Source organism: Lissotriton helveticus, chromosome 3_1, assembly GCF_964261635.1.
Source record: "Lissotriton helveticus chromosome 3_1, aLisHel1.1, whole genome shotgun sequence".
Taxonomy (NCBI): Eukaryota; Metazoa; Chordata; class Amphibia; order Caudata; family Salamandridae; genus Lissotriton; species Lissotriton helveticus.
Window position 1 is genome coordinate 1460363321 of NC_136061.1, and position 12791 is coordinate 1460376111.

The window sequence follows — 12791 nt, forward strand, 5'->3', positions numbered from 1 at the left end:
CAGTGAAGTTCCATTAGATTGAATGCCTATGAATCAAAGGTTTCTCTCACTCTATGTGCAACAACACAGAAATAAAGTAGCACAAGGAGCATTTAAGACAGGGGAAGTAAACAAAAAGAGAATGGGGCACTAGTGAAGAAAGATGAAGAGCAGCAAATGAAGTGGCCGCAAGTCTTTCTTTAGTCAACATGGCGTCCGATGTTAAGCAAGTCAGAGAGCACCTCTAGAAGGATGCCAGCAAATGCTTTCGGGCCGCTGGCAGCTGCAAATCTTGCACTCTCTGCCATACTTTAATATGGGCTCCAGAGCATCTTACTAGCAATGTTTCAGTGGGCAGGCTTCTATTCTAGCATAACAAAGTTTATATATCAACCAGAGAATATTACACTGTCAGGAAAGCCTTCACTTCCAAAGCACGTGAATTGTGGACTCTCCTGGCATTCTTTTCAAGACAATGTTATTTGGGTTGGACTCCAATACCACTGATACAAAACAATATGATTTGAAGGGACAGCGCATGCGTTGTCTATGTGAGATTTAGAAAGGCCTCTTTTCTGTTCAAATACCGACACTGACAATGGGCCTTTTTTGTCTAAATGTATCCATGAATGTCTTGAGAAACAGAAAACTGGGGGTTATATGTACAAGCCCCTACCACCATGGGATTGCCACTTTTTGTAACGTTGCCGTTTCGTTAGGGGCTGCGCCTTATGTACAAGGCAGCGTTAAGCCTCTTAACATGGCTTAACGCTCCCTTGTAAATAAGGCCCCTTTCACGCTGTGGGTAGCGTGAAAGGGGTGTGCAGTGGGTGTTGTGGTGGGCGTTCCACCACAACACCCATTGTATTTGACTCTGCCCACTATGTGCAAGGGTGGCGTACATAGGAGGCAGCACCAAAATTAAGACCAGGAAAACCCTGGTCTTAAGTTGGCGAAACAAGGAGAAATGCATTATTTCTCCTTGTTTTTAGGTCGAGGACCGGAAATGCTGGCTTGCCAGCTTCCGGTCGGAGATTTAATGATTTTGAGTACGGGGCTTGTACCCGCCTCTATACTCCACCTCTCCTCCATTGGCTGGCTTCCTAAACGGAGGCCAGCCATTGGAGGAGAAGGAAGTCACTCGAAACAAGCCCCGTCACTTTTGGATTCGGGGGCGTGTTTTTGGCGTTCTTTTGCCCTGTGACGTCACCCGTCACTCAGAACGCCTAAACACGCCCCCGAATCCGAAATTTTTGGATGCTTGCGGGAGCCATTTTTTTTTCCTGAGGCTCAAGCAGGATCAAACGAGGACGCCTCCCTACAGCTTTGCGGCCCGACAGTCGTGTGGAGTCTGACTCTGGTAAGCTCTCCAGAGGTAGGCAGGGCACAGTTGCACGGACCGGAGCAAGATGCTCTCTGATTGTGCCGTATTTCTTGTTTAACTCGATCTTCAGACTCGCAGATCCTGTCAAAGCCTAACCACTCGTTTTCATTTCCCAGACATGAATTCACACCTTTCTCTTCATGGGTGTTTCCTGGTCCATAACCAGACACTTCCATAAAAAATAAAAAAAATAAAAAACACAGCACCTCCTACAACACAGCCCGGAAGGGCAATGTACAAAAAAATTTGATTTCTGTATCATTTCGACTTCTCCGCCCACATCTGTCCCTGCCCTCCGCGGTCCTCTCCTCCCCTTTCTAAGTCCGTCCCCCTCTTTAACTCACCTCGCCCTAACCCTCGCCTCGCCTCCTCTTTCCCACGCCCTGCCCCGTCCGCGCGTGTACATTCCATGCACCTCGCTCCCCGAGCCTCAGACAGAAAGACAAAAATCAACTTTATTGACCTGCTCTCGTACATCAGTGGCGGCACCTGCTTGCGAGTGCACATACATACTATGTGTTTTGACACAGTTAGGTTCTTGCCCTTCCTTCTCTTCAGCCCTTACGCCATATTGATCATCACTCACTCAGCAGCCCACCCAACTGAACCCAGCACCTTTGTTCACTGCATCTTATCCAAGTCGCTCCCTTTTGCTAATTTCTTCCCTTGCACAAAATTCAAGTTTTTGGGCATGACAAGTTATACCCAGAGTTAAAAGAGGCTATAAAACCATTAAACACAAGCAAGCTGTCAGTGACCCCGTGCCATGCATGAATAACTCGCCTCGATCAGATCTTTGCCTTTATTTTCTGCTATCGGTAGTCCTGTATTTATAATGGGATAAATAAACAGCATGAAAAGTATGAAAATAAACAGCATGAAAAGTATGACAACTTCTCGCGCACTAAAAACTTGGAAACTTGAGCCCAATGGAGGCGTGTTTTTTTTTTCTTTTTCACACGGCCATATAATCTCATGCCATTAGATATGTTTAGGATTAAATTCCAGGTCTACGCGCGTGACAGAATGGAACATATTTCTCAGTTATTTCTGTCCACTCCTGTGATCCCCTAGCATGTTTCTTCTCTTTTGTTGCTGCTATGAAGTTTTATTCCACCTCCGAGGAGCTCCTTGCGACCTTTGTCCAGCTCCACCTCCTATCACCCTCCTCCCCTGTCCTCCTGCCTGGTCCATCCCTCTCTATCCACCTCTCTCCACTCTGTCCCGCCCCCATTCCTCCTCCCTGGGTCCCGGTCCATCCCACCCCTCCTCGGTTCTCCTCATCAGGCAGCAGCTTCAGAGTTTGTTTGTCCTCCTCCTGCCCGGGCTGTCTGTCTGTCCCTCTCCACCCAAGGGACCCCCCAGGTACTCCACCCTCCCAGGACCAAGGCCGGGGCCCGCCCGGGGGTGCACGCGCTCCAGCTGAAGCCCATCTCGGTGCACGAGACCCTCAAGAAGGGCAGCAAGTTCATCAAATGGGACGAGGTGAGTGAGTGAGAGTGGGCATCTCGGGGGCGGGGGCTTCCGGGACGCGACCGGGGCAGCGACGGGAATGACAGGGAAGTTGCGAAAGAGGGGTGCGTGAGCCGTCAAGACTCGAAAGGGGTAGATAAGTGGGTGGGAAAGGCAGGGTGAGGGGGGAGACAGGCTGACGGGTTAGAACAGTTCAATAGAATAGTTCAAAATATGACTGAGGGTGGGAAAGTATCGGGCACGTTGGAGGAGGGCAGGGAGATGACAGGAGCAGCCAAGCAGTGGCAGACAGGTGGGTGACAGGGACAGATGTGGGTGACAGGGACAGATGTGGCTTACAAGAGGCAGGGAGGAAGATGAGAGTTTCAGCGGGTATTACTGGGCAGCAAGGGACGCTACCTGAACACGAATATGGTGAAAGGACAGGAAGCTGGGGGGTGGTGAGGGGGCATGGGTGCAACAACGGGGTGAGGGGATGCCTTTTGAGCAGCAAACGTTACATGGATATATTAAGGGGAAATTCCTTTGCAAATCAACGAGAATGTAGTTGATTAGGTGGGATTGGATTGCCCATTTACACCGAGGGTGTTACACTCACGATACTCTGCTCTTTGGTTAGGGTTTTCCTTCCTCTGGGGGCTCCTTGTATGTCTTTCGACCCTTGCATGGAGTCTTTTAAATGACTGGGGTCACCCTAGGGGCGCCTGGTTGTAGCCAGAGTGTAGAGAACACCGAAGCTCCTCTGGGGTAGAGGCACACATGCCTACAAGGTGCTGAGGTGACCCATGGGGTGTGGCTGTAAAGGGGGCACAGAAGTAGACACTGCAGGTTGGATGCTGGGTTCAGAGGTCACCACTGGAGTATGGCTGTGATACGGCTACATAAGTAAAGATTGATTGCATGGTACAGCGGTCACGATGGGAATCTGGCAGTAATATGCGTTCAGAGGTACACCTTCAATGTTGGGCACAGCTGTTATCTAGGCACAGTGGTCAACGCTGAAGATTGGCTGCAGGATACAGCAGAGACCCTTGGAGCATGGTAATAAAATAAGCAAAAAGGTAAACACTGACTCATGTCTGCAGGGTTCAAAGGTCACAATTGGAGCATGGCTGTGATATGAACACAAAGGTAACCACTGAGGACTCGGTCTACGGTACAGAGAGCACCGTTGAGCTTAGCTGTAATCGGGGTGCAGAGGTACCTCTTGAGCACCGGCTGCAGGGTATAGAGGTGATCATTGGATCATGACTGTTGTCTGGGTACAGAGGTCAACGCTGAAGGCTGGCTGTGTGCTCCAGCGGTGACCATTGGAGAATGGTTGTAATATGGGTACCTGAGGTCACAGTGAAGAGTGGCTGTAATAAGGGTACACGTGTGAACTCTGAAGATGGGCAGCAGGGTATAGAATTCAGCGTTGACCGTTGTCTCTATGCAGGCTCTTGTGAGAGCAGTGAAGCTTGGCTGTAGCATATGGAGTTGGACATTGACCTTTCTTTAGATATAGAGGATATTGAAAGGTGCTTATAATAGGCTGCAGGAATGTCTTATATCGCTTCTCTGTATGGTACAGTACGGTTTCGAGTTCCACATTGACAGTGGCTTGTAAGCATGGTAATCAGTCTAGCACTAAAACTTGGCTCTTCGATAGGATACAGAGAGACCAAAAGATTGCCCTTGGGTATGGTGTGAAGCCCAACATCAAGCTTGATAATCAGTAGGCAGGCTCAGATTGGTAACGGGGGCACTCTGGAAAAGGCTGAAGTGCTGGTAGCCGAGTTCTAGCTGTGGGCTGCTTCTTTGGGCAGCCTGGGGGCTCTCTGTGCTGTTAGGATGTTGCCAGCAGTCCAGTGGGTGCCTGAGTGGCCTTTCTAGAGGCAGATGGGCAGAGGCATCACTCGCTTTCTCTCGCTGGGCCTGGCCCATTAATGTATGCTGAATGAGCGGGGGCAGGGGGCCAGAGCAGAGCTTGAACCCGCCCCTCTTCTCCTGACTCCTGGCTGTGCTTGCTCTCCTGCCCCCTGGCTGTGCTTGCTCTCCTGCCCCATGGTTGTGCTTGCTCCCCTGCCCCCTGGCTGTGCTTGCTCCCCTGCCCCCTGGCTGTGCTTGCTCTCCTGCCCCTGCCCCCTCGTTGCTTGTACTTGCTCTCCTTCCCCTGCCCCTCGTTGCTTGGGTTTGCTCTCCTGTCCCCTCGCTGTTCCTGCTCCCCTACCCCTTCGCTGTGCTTGCTACCCTGCCCCCTCGTTCGTTGTACTTGCTCTCCTGCCCCTGCCCCCTGTGTGTGGGTGCTAATGCAATAGGTCTCGCATATGCAAACGATTAAGCTATTGGCAATGTAAATGACAATGCCATTTATTTATGATTTAAAAAACATAATAATTTCATGAGCAATGCCAATAGCTCTACCTTTAATATTGCAGAGACCATTGCATTGTAGATGCTTGTTTCTTTTTCCATGTGTGTTGCAATGTGGAAAAAGCAAAATGCCATGGTTTGTTTATGTTTAGGAAAGTGTTCCTGTCCATAAACAAACCTTTAAAAAAATGCCATTCTGTCATTTTCATGTGTGCTGCATGAAGCAGCACACATGAAAATGACAGAATTGCATTTTAGGATTGTTTATGTGCAGGAAGGGACACCTTCCTACACATAAACAATCCTCCCCTGCACGCAGACAAGACACCCTTGGGGTGCCTGCGTTGGCGCTAAGTTGTTAAACTTAGCGCCATCGCAAGGGGAAACGCAAGTCTGCACCACATTCTTGTAAATATGGTGCAGCCTTGCGTTTCTGAAGTGGCGGAGCATGTCATTAAGCCAAGGAGACTAACGACAAGCTCCGCCACTTCCTAGAACATATCCATCTGGGAGTCTTGCATGATTGCCTATCTGGGAAATTATTAGTTTTACATTTCTCATTTAATTAAAAATATGACGGCTTTAGTGTGCATGTTTGTCATATTTAGCAGGGGCCCGTCTATAATACTCCACGCATTCCCCTCTGTTATGAGGGAGGTTTGTTGGAGAATAGTGAAATAGTTCCTATAACCTACCCATACAAGTTAGAAGTGCAAAGTTGTTTGTGCATTGGGACTGATGTGCTGTTCAGACAATGCGAACACTAAACAATGAGTTGCATCAGAGGTACGGTAAATCTATTGTGGCTTTGGAGAGAACATGCAAATAAACATTGAATAGTTCAAAGAAGAAATACATTTCCCAGTCTAGGCACAATTCTAGCGTATGTGAAGTCTTAAACTTGTTTGAACAGAATTTTTTATTTCACAAAAAGTTTCACAGTGGTTTAATCTACGGGCGCGCTTAAATAAAATCTACTTTTTCAGTGATGTTTATATTTAGTACAGAAGTACTCTGTATTCTGTTTCAATGGATGACATTACTGCTTGCGTTTATATTTCCAGCCTGGGAAAAAAGCAGCTTGTAATAATATTCTTTTCTAACCTCTGTAGGGAAAGTATTACAGGGGGAAAAATGCGCAGACTACTCAGGAAATTCCAAAAAGAAACACGTTTTTGCAAATAAAGTTAGGAAAAAAATGTAGATGACGCTAACAGGGCATGAGTTAATTACAAAGAATAAACGTACCTGATGTGTTTTCTGCTCGAACAATAGATGTGGTTTCGGAGGAAAGGAGGTTGATTTTCTAGACAGAATGGCAGATTTCATATCTTCTTTCACCAAGAGAGTACGTGCGTGTGGGGGAGGGGAGCGAAGGGAAGAGAGCCAAAAAGAGCTGCAATCACGAAACTCCAGGGGCCTCATTTATGAGAAATGACGCATCGCTGCGTGAAAGCAGCGATGCGTCACTTCTCAGTGCGCACTCCTTGCGATATACCTGATGCATCATATTTAATGAATGACGCATCATGTCGCAAGGAGTTACAGATACGTCAGTATTTCTGACATATCTGTAAGCGCAAAAGTGATGAATTGCTGGAGTGTGTCACAAATGTGACGCAACTCCAGCAATGCGTCATTTCACATGGGGCAAGCCCCATGTGAAAGGGCATTTGTCAGTCTTATGCCTGCTGTGAGGCAGGCGCAAGATTTTGACCCAACAGCGTCCTAGAAGTGACACAGTGAAATCTCATAGATTTCACTGCGTCACTTATACAATGTTTTTTGTGGGGGAACGCCCCCCCCCCGCATACCTTATACCTGACGCAGGTATAATGTAGCGCAGGGGCTTACAAAGTGACGCATCTGCTTAGATGCGTCACTTTGTAAATAGTGCACAACAGGAGGCATGTTTTCCGCCGCCGATGAGTCACAAAAAGTGACGCATCGGAAGCGCAAAACTGACGCAAGGCCTTATAAATGAGGCCCCAGGACTTCTCAGAAAGGAGAATGAAGAGAGTGAATAGCAGCAGCATGCTGGGAATTTGCCTCTCATTTTTCTATATCAACCGTTCTTGCTCTGTGTTGCAATTTCTACTGAAAAATTAAAACATTTACAGGCACATGCATCAAGCTAGGATTTTGCGAGTCCTTAATTGCGATTATTAAGGAATCGCAATTAAGGACTCCCAAAAGCCTGTGCATGTAGGAATCGCTATACAAATTGTGATTTCTACACATACCTTATTTGCGGGTCGCAAATAAGGAATGGCTTCCCATTCATTCCAATGGGCCTACAGGCACACCCTCCAGCAAGTCAAAGAGGATATTCTACAAATCAAAAAAGATGTCCACGCAATAAAAGAACTTCTCTCCTCACAGCCCAGTCTACCTCCCACCATCCCTCTACCCTACAAACGACGCACCCTCCCTACATACACTCGCCTCCAACGACACCCGCGCTGGCCGACTATCCCCGTTCGCACTAATGCCCACCGCCCCCGTCGTGTCCTTAACTCATTGTCCGACCGTGACTTATGCTCTCTACTACACTCTTATGGCCCAGGTCCGGTAAAACGCATATCCAACACACACATCCCCATACCTACAATTCTTACAAACCCTCTGAGGCTCCCAACACTCAACAATAGAGGTTCCGTCCCTAACAACCTCAGAAAAGTTCCTCTCACACTAGAAAGCTCGACCACCCTTCTCTCTCCCAAACTCAAATGCATCCTACTCAATTGCAGATCGGCCCAGAGACACTCCTCCGACATCGCTGATCTCGTCTCAGCTAGGGATCTGGACCTAGCCATCCTAACTGAAACGTGGCTTACTGAAGCCTCTACCCCGATTATGGACATACTAGTCCCCCCCAATTATCATATCATTAGGCTGGACAGGTCTCCTGGCAAGACGGGCGGGGGAATTGCATGCATTTTTAGGAGCAACCTCTCCGTTAATAAAGTCACCCCCCCCCTCCCTCTCCTCCAGTGAACTCCTCTGCCTCGACATCACCAGCGAGGGCAAACAAGTTTGTGCTTTACATCTCATCTATCACCCGCCTGGTGACAATCTCATATTCACCCAACAACTCATGGACATGATTACTTCCAATGCCGGTCGGCAGACCACCCAAGTCTACCTGGGTGACTTCAATCTCCACTGGAACGATCGGAAAGACGCAGTGGTGAATGGCCTCAAAACTTTCCTTAATGCGCTTGACCTCACCCAAATATGCGATAGACCAACACACGACAAAGGCTCGATACTCGATCTCATCATTGCCAAAGAGAACTCCACACAACTGGAGGCGATTCAACCCTGCGACTGGTCTGATCACCATATTATCACCTTCTTTATCAATGAAAAAGTTAAACTTAACCCAGCTCAACCAATCAAATCCAAAACATGGAAAAGGGACATGAAGAACCTCAACCCCTCTACCCTGCCTCCCCACATCGGCAATCTCCTCCTTCCCCCTTCAGGTGCCTCGGATGTTCAATCACTGATGGACCACTACCTTGACTCTATGAACACAGTAGTCAATGAAGTCGCCCCACTGCAACTGAAGAGAGTCTACACCAAAACGTCTAATCCCTGGTATGATGATAGTCTCAATGACGACAGGCGTACTATGCGAATGGCAGAGCGCACCTGGAGATCGGACCCTTCAGCACTCCACCTCAAAAGGCTTAAGAACAAGAGAAATGCCTACTTTAGGAAAATTAAGCGCACAAAGGCAGACTTCTTTAGACGCCAGTTGGACCAAGCAAAAAACAGGCCAAGAAAGCTGTTCAAACTAATCAAGACCCAAACAAAGACACAACCCCTACAATCAAACAGCACAACTAGCGACACCCCACACTGTGAAGCCTTCTCTGCTTTCTTTAAGATAAAGACTGACAATATAAGAAATGACCTCATCATGGATGTAAGTAGATTCCCCAACATCACCAGAATGTCTTACACTCAACCTAAAAACAAGGCATCTTGGCTGCACTTCGATACCTACTCGGAAGAAGAATTACACAAACTGCTCTGCACCGTGAAGCCCTCTAATCACCTCACAGACCCTCTACCTGCTAATGTAGTAAAATACTTCATCCCCTTGCTCCACCCTCTCTGGACCAAAATAGTCAACAGCTCCCTGCAACAAGGCATCATTCCGGACTCCCTCAAGGTGGGGCAAGTCACGCCTACACTCAAGAAACCCACAGCTGATCCGTCTGACCTAAACAATTACCGGCCCATCACCAATAACCCCACCCTGGCCAAACTGCTGGAAAAATGTGTCCAACTACAACTAACTAAACACATTGACCAATTTGACCTCCTCAACCCTCATCAATCAGGCTTCCGAGCGAAACATAGCACGGAAACAGCTATGACACACATAATTGATGACGCCCTCCAAATTCTTGATCGTAATGAGTCCTGCCTCCTCATCCTTCTTGATCTCTCGTCTGCATTTGACACAGTCAAACATGAGAACTTGCTGGAGCTGCTAAGCACTAGAATGGGTCTATCGGGAACTGTTCTCAAATGGTTTTCATCCTTCCTTCACAACCGGTCACAGAAGTTCAAGATCGACAATGTGCTATCTACACCTGTGCCTGCAGATCTAGGTGTTCCACAAGGATCCTCTCTCTCCCCCACACTGTTCAACCTCGTCATGGAACCACTCGCCACCTTGCTCCAAGCTTCCAATGTCCAATTCCATATGTACGCCGACGACACTCAACTCTACCTAAAGCTACAATCCCCGGAAGACATCAAACATCTGAACTCCACGCTCATAAACACTCAATCTTGGCTGGCAGACAATCACCTCAAACTAAATGCTCTGAAAACCGAGTTCCTACTCATCTCACCCCCGGCGAAAATTTCCACCACCCAAACATGGCTCAATAACCTAACAGCACTCAATGTCCAACCTACCATCGTGGATTCGGCGAAATCCCTAGGCATCACACTCGATGCCAAGCTCAACATGCAGCAGCACGTTAGCAAAGCCACAAAAGCAGCTAATTTCCAAATCAACACATTGAGGAAAATTAAACCCTTCCTCCCTGCTGAAGACTTCCGAAATGCGGTACAAGCTTTAGTCATCCCTCGAATAGACTACGGACTTGTGGCCCTCAGCGGACTCCCGCTTTCCACAACTGCACCCCTAAGAGCCTCCCTGAACGCTGCAGCGAGACTCATAACTGGCTCAAGAAAGCATTCGCATATATCCCCAGACTTAAAGGCTCTAAAATGGCGGCCTTTTGAAGCCAGAATACAGTTAAAAATTGCAGTTATGACACACGCGGCCGTGCACCACAATGCACCCAACTACCTCGCCCAAAAGTTGTCTATATCAGGAGGTTCGAGATCCAATAGAAGTTCAAAAAACTTACTCCTGAAACCTCGTAGATTCCGGAAAGAGAAAACATACAAGCGCTCCTTCTCTGGAATGGCACCCAGGATCTGGAATGCGCTCCCGCCTGAAACCAGGCTGATCTCCTCCACTGCACTCTTCAAGAAAGAGGTGAAAACCATCCTTCTGGCCAAGATCTCCTGAACACTATTGGTGCTGGATCGGAAACTCTACATTGCTATGTATCACTGTTCACCTGTCTTCTGGCACTATACTTCTAACTCGTTGGTGTCATTACCAATATATGATACACGTTGGTTTACTGATTCACTCTCCTGATACCCTCACTCAGTGTTCTCTCTACACTAAGGCTTTGGTAGAAGCCATCCACACACCCAAGGTGCACCTGAACACCTCTGTGTTGAGATCAATGACTCGTACCGTCTTATATTACTTGTTTACCTGAGTGTATATTGATATGCTTTATGTATGTTACTATTATCCTATCATGTTAGTGACTATTATACTGCTCCTATTATACTGCTCCCATTATCTCTGTTCACTCCCACTGCCCCTACCCTGTCTTTGTGAAGCGCTCTGATATCTGTAAGGATCTTGTTCGCGCTATATAAAACGTTGAATAAATAAAATAAATAAATAAATAAAATAAAAAATTGCATGCGCAATTTGCGAGTACCAATAGGTCCTCGCAATTTGCTCAAGCAATTTCAAGGGTGCAAGGGTGTCAAAAGGACACCCTGTTGCACCCCTGAAATTGATCTGTGCACAAATGTTGCGCACACACATGTCCCAAGGACATGTGTGTGTGTGTAACCTACAATTTTGAAAAATGCACTTTAGAGCATTTTTCAAAGTTTTTCAAAGTTTTTGCTAATTACCATGAAGTTCAACTTCGTGGTAATTTGCGACCCTTAGCAGCGAAATCGCTACTTTAAAGGGGTTCTTGCATTGCATTTAAGGAATCACAAAATGTGATTGCTTAAATGCAATCGCAATTTGAGAACTCGCAATTAATTGCGAACTCTCAAAATGCGGGGGCCTTGACCCTTCATGCATTGCAAAAGCTTTGATGCATGTGCCAATTTGGGGCATATTTACAAGGGGATTGCGCCACCGTAACATCTCTTTTTAAAATGTACTGTTGGCGCAATGCCCTGCACCACATTCATTAGGCCACTTTGTGTGGTTTAACGGCGCTTTGTAAATATAGTATCTTTTTACACAGTTTTCTGCATGAAAGGGGTGTGTAATTGATGTTGCTGAGGTTATTCCATTTCACACCTATTGATTTTTTATGCTGCCCCAGTTTTGCAAGGATCAGAAACTCTGAGCAGCCCCAAAACCTAGCGCCATGCAAAAGCAGGCTTTAGATTGGCGCAACTAGAAGAAATACTTTTATTTCTCCTAGTTTTTGCTTCTTCTATGTGTGCTGAGCAAAAGGCCTTTAATGATTGTTCATGTGCAGGAAGTGACCCCTTACTGCACATATACAATCATTTCTTGCAACTCAGGCACCCATGCGCCATAAGCGCAAGGTTTTCTGTGTTGGTGCTAGGCAGCTATTTTTAGCGTCACTGCAATGTAAAACAGAAGAGTGCTCCATATTGTAAATACAGTGCATGCCAGAGTAATTAAAATGATGCAGCGCAGGCACATTTGTGGCAGCGCTGCGCCATTTCCTTGTAAATATGCCTCATAGTTGGTAAGGTGTTAGTATGCACAAATGTGCTATAGACATAATTACATTCACCAGCGGGTGAAAGGCAAGCTGAGGTGATGCTCGGTTGCCACACTAACTCTCAAGTGTCCGGGTCCCGCATGGGGGAAAGCGGATTGATAAAGGGGCAGGCACTGGCCATTTGGAGGTTTTTATCAGTGCATGCTGGGATTTGTAGTCCTGTTTATGCTTTTACAAAGTCAGGCATACAAGTCCAGAATTTAAATGAAAATTACAATAGCCTGAGTTCAAATTGCCCACAACTCACCTGCAATCAGATATACTTGCAGCTGTGTATGTGATAAATATTTTCCCAGCCCTACTTAGGACCGTCACTACTCAGTGATGTACATCACACCCCTCTACACAAAGAAATGAGGCTCGTGATATCTGACAAAATAAAAATAACTGTGCCTTCTACATTAGAGCTTTTGGTTTCACAGTACTGCTACAAAAAATATGAATAGATTGTATGTCCCCTAAACATTGTACCCCAACTG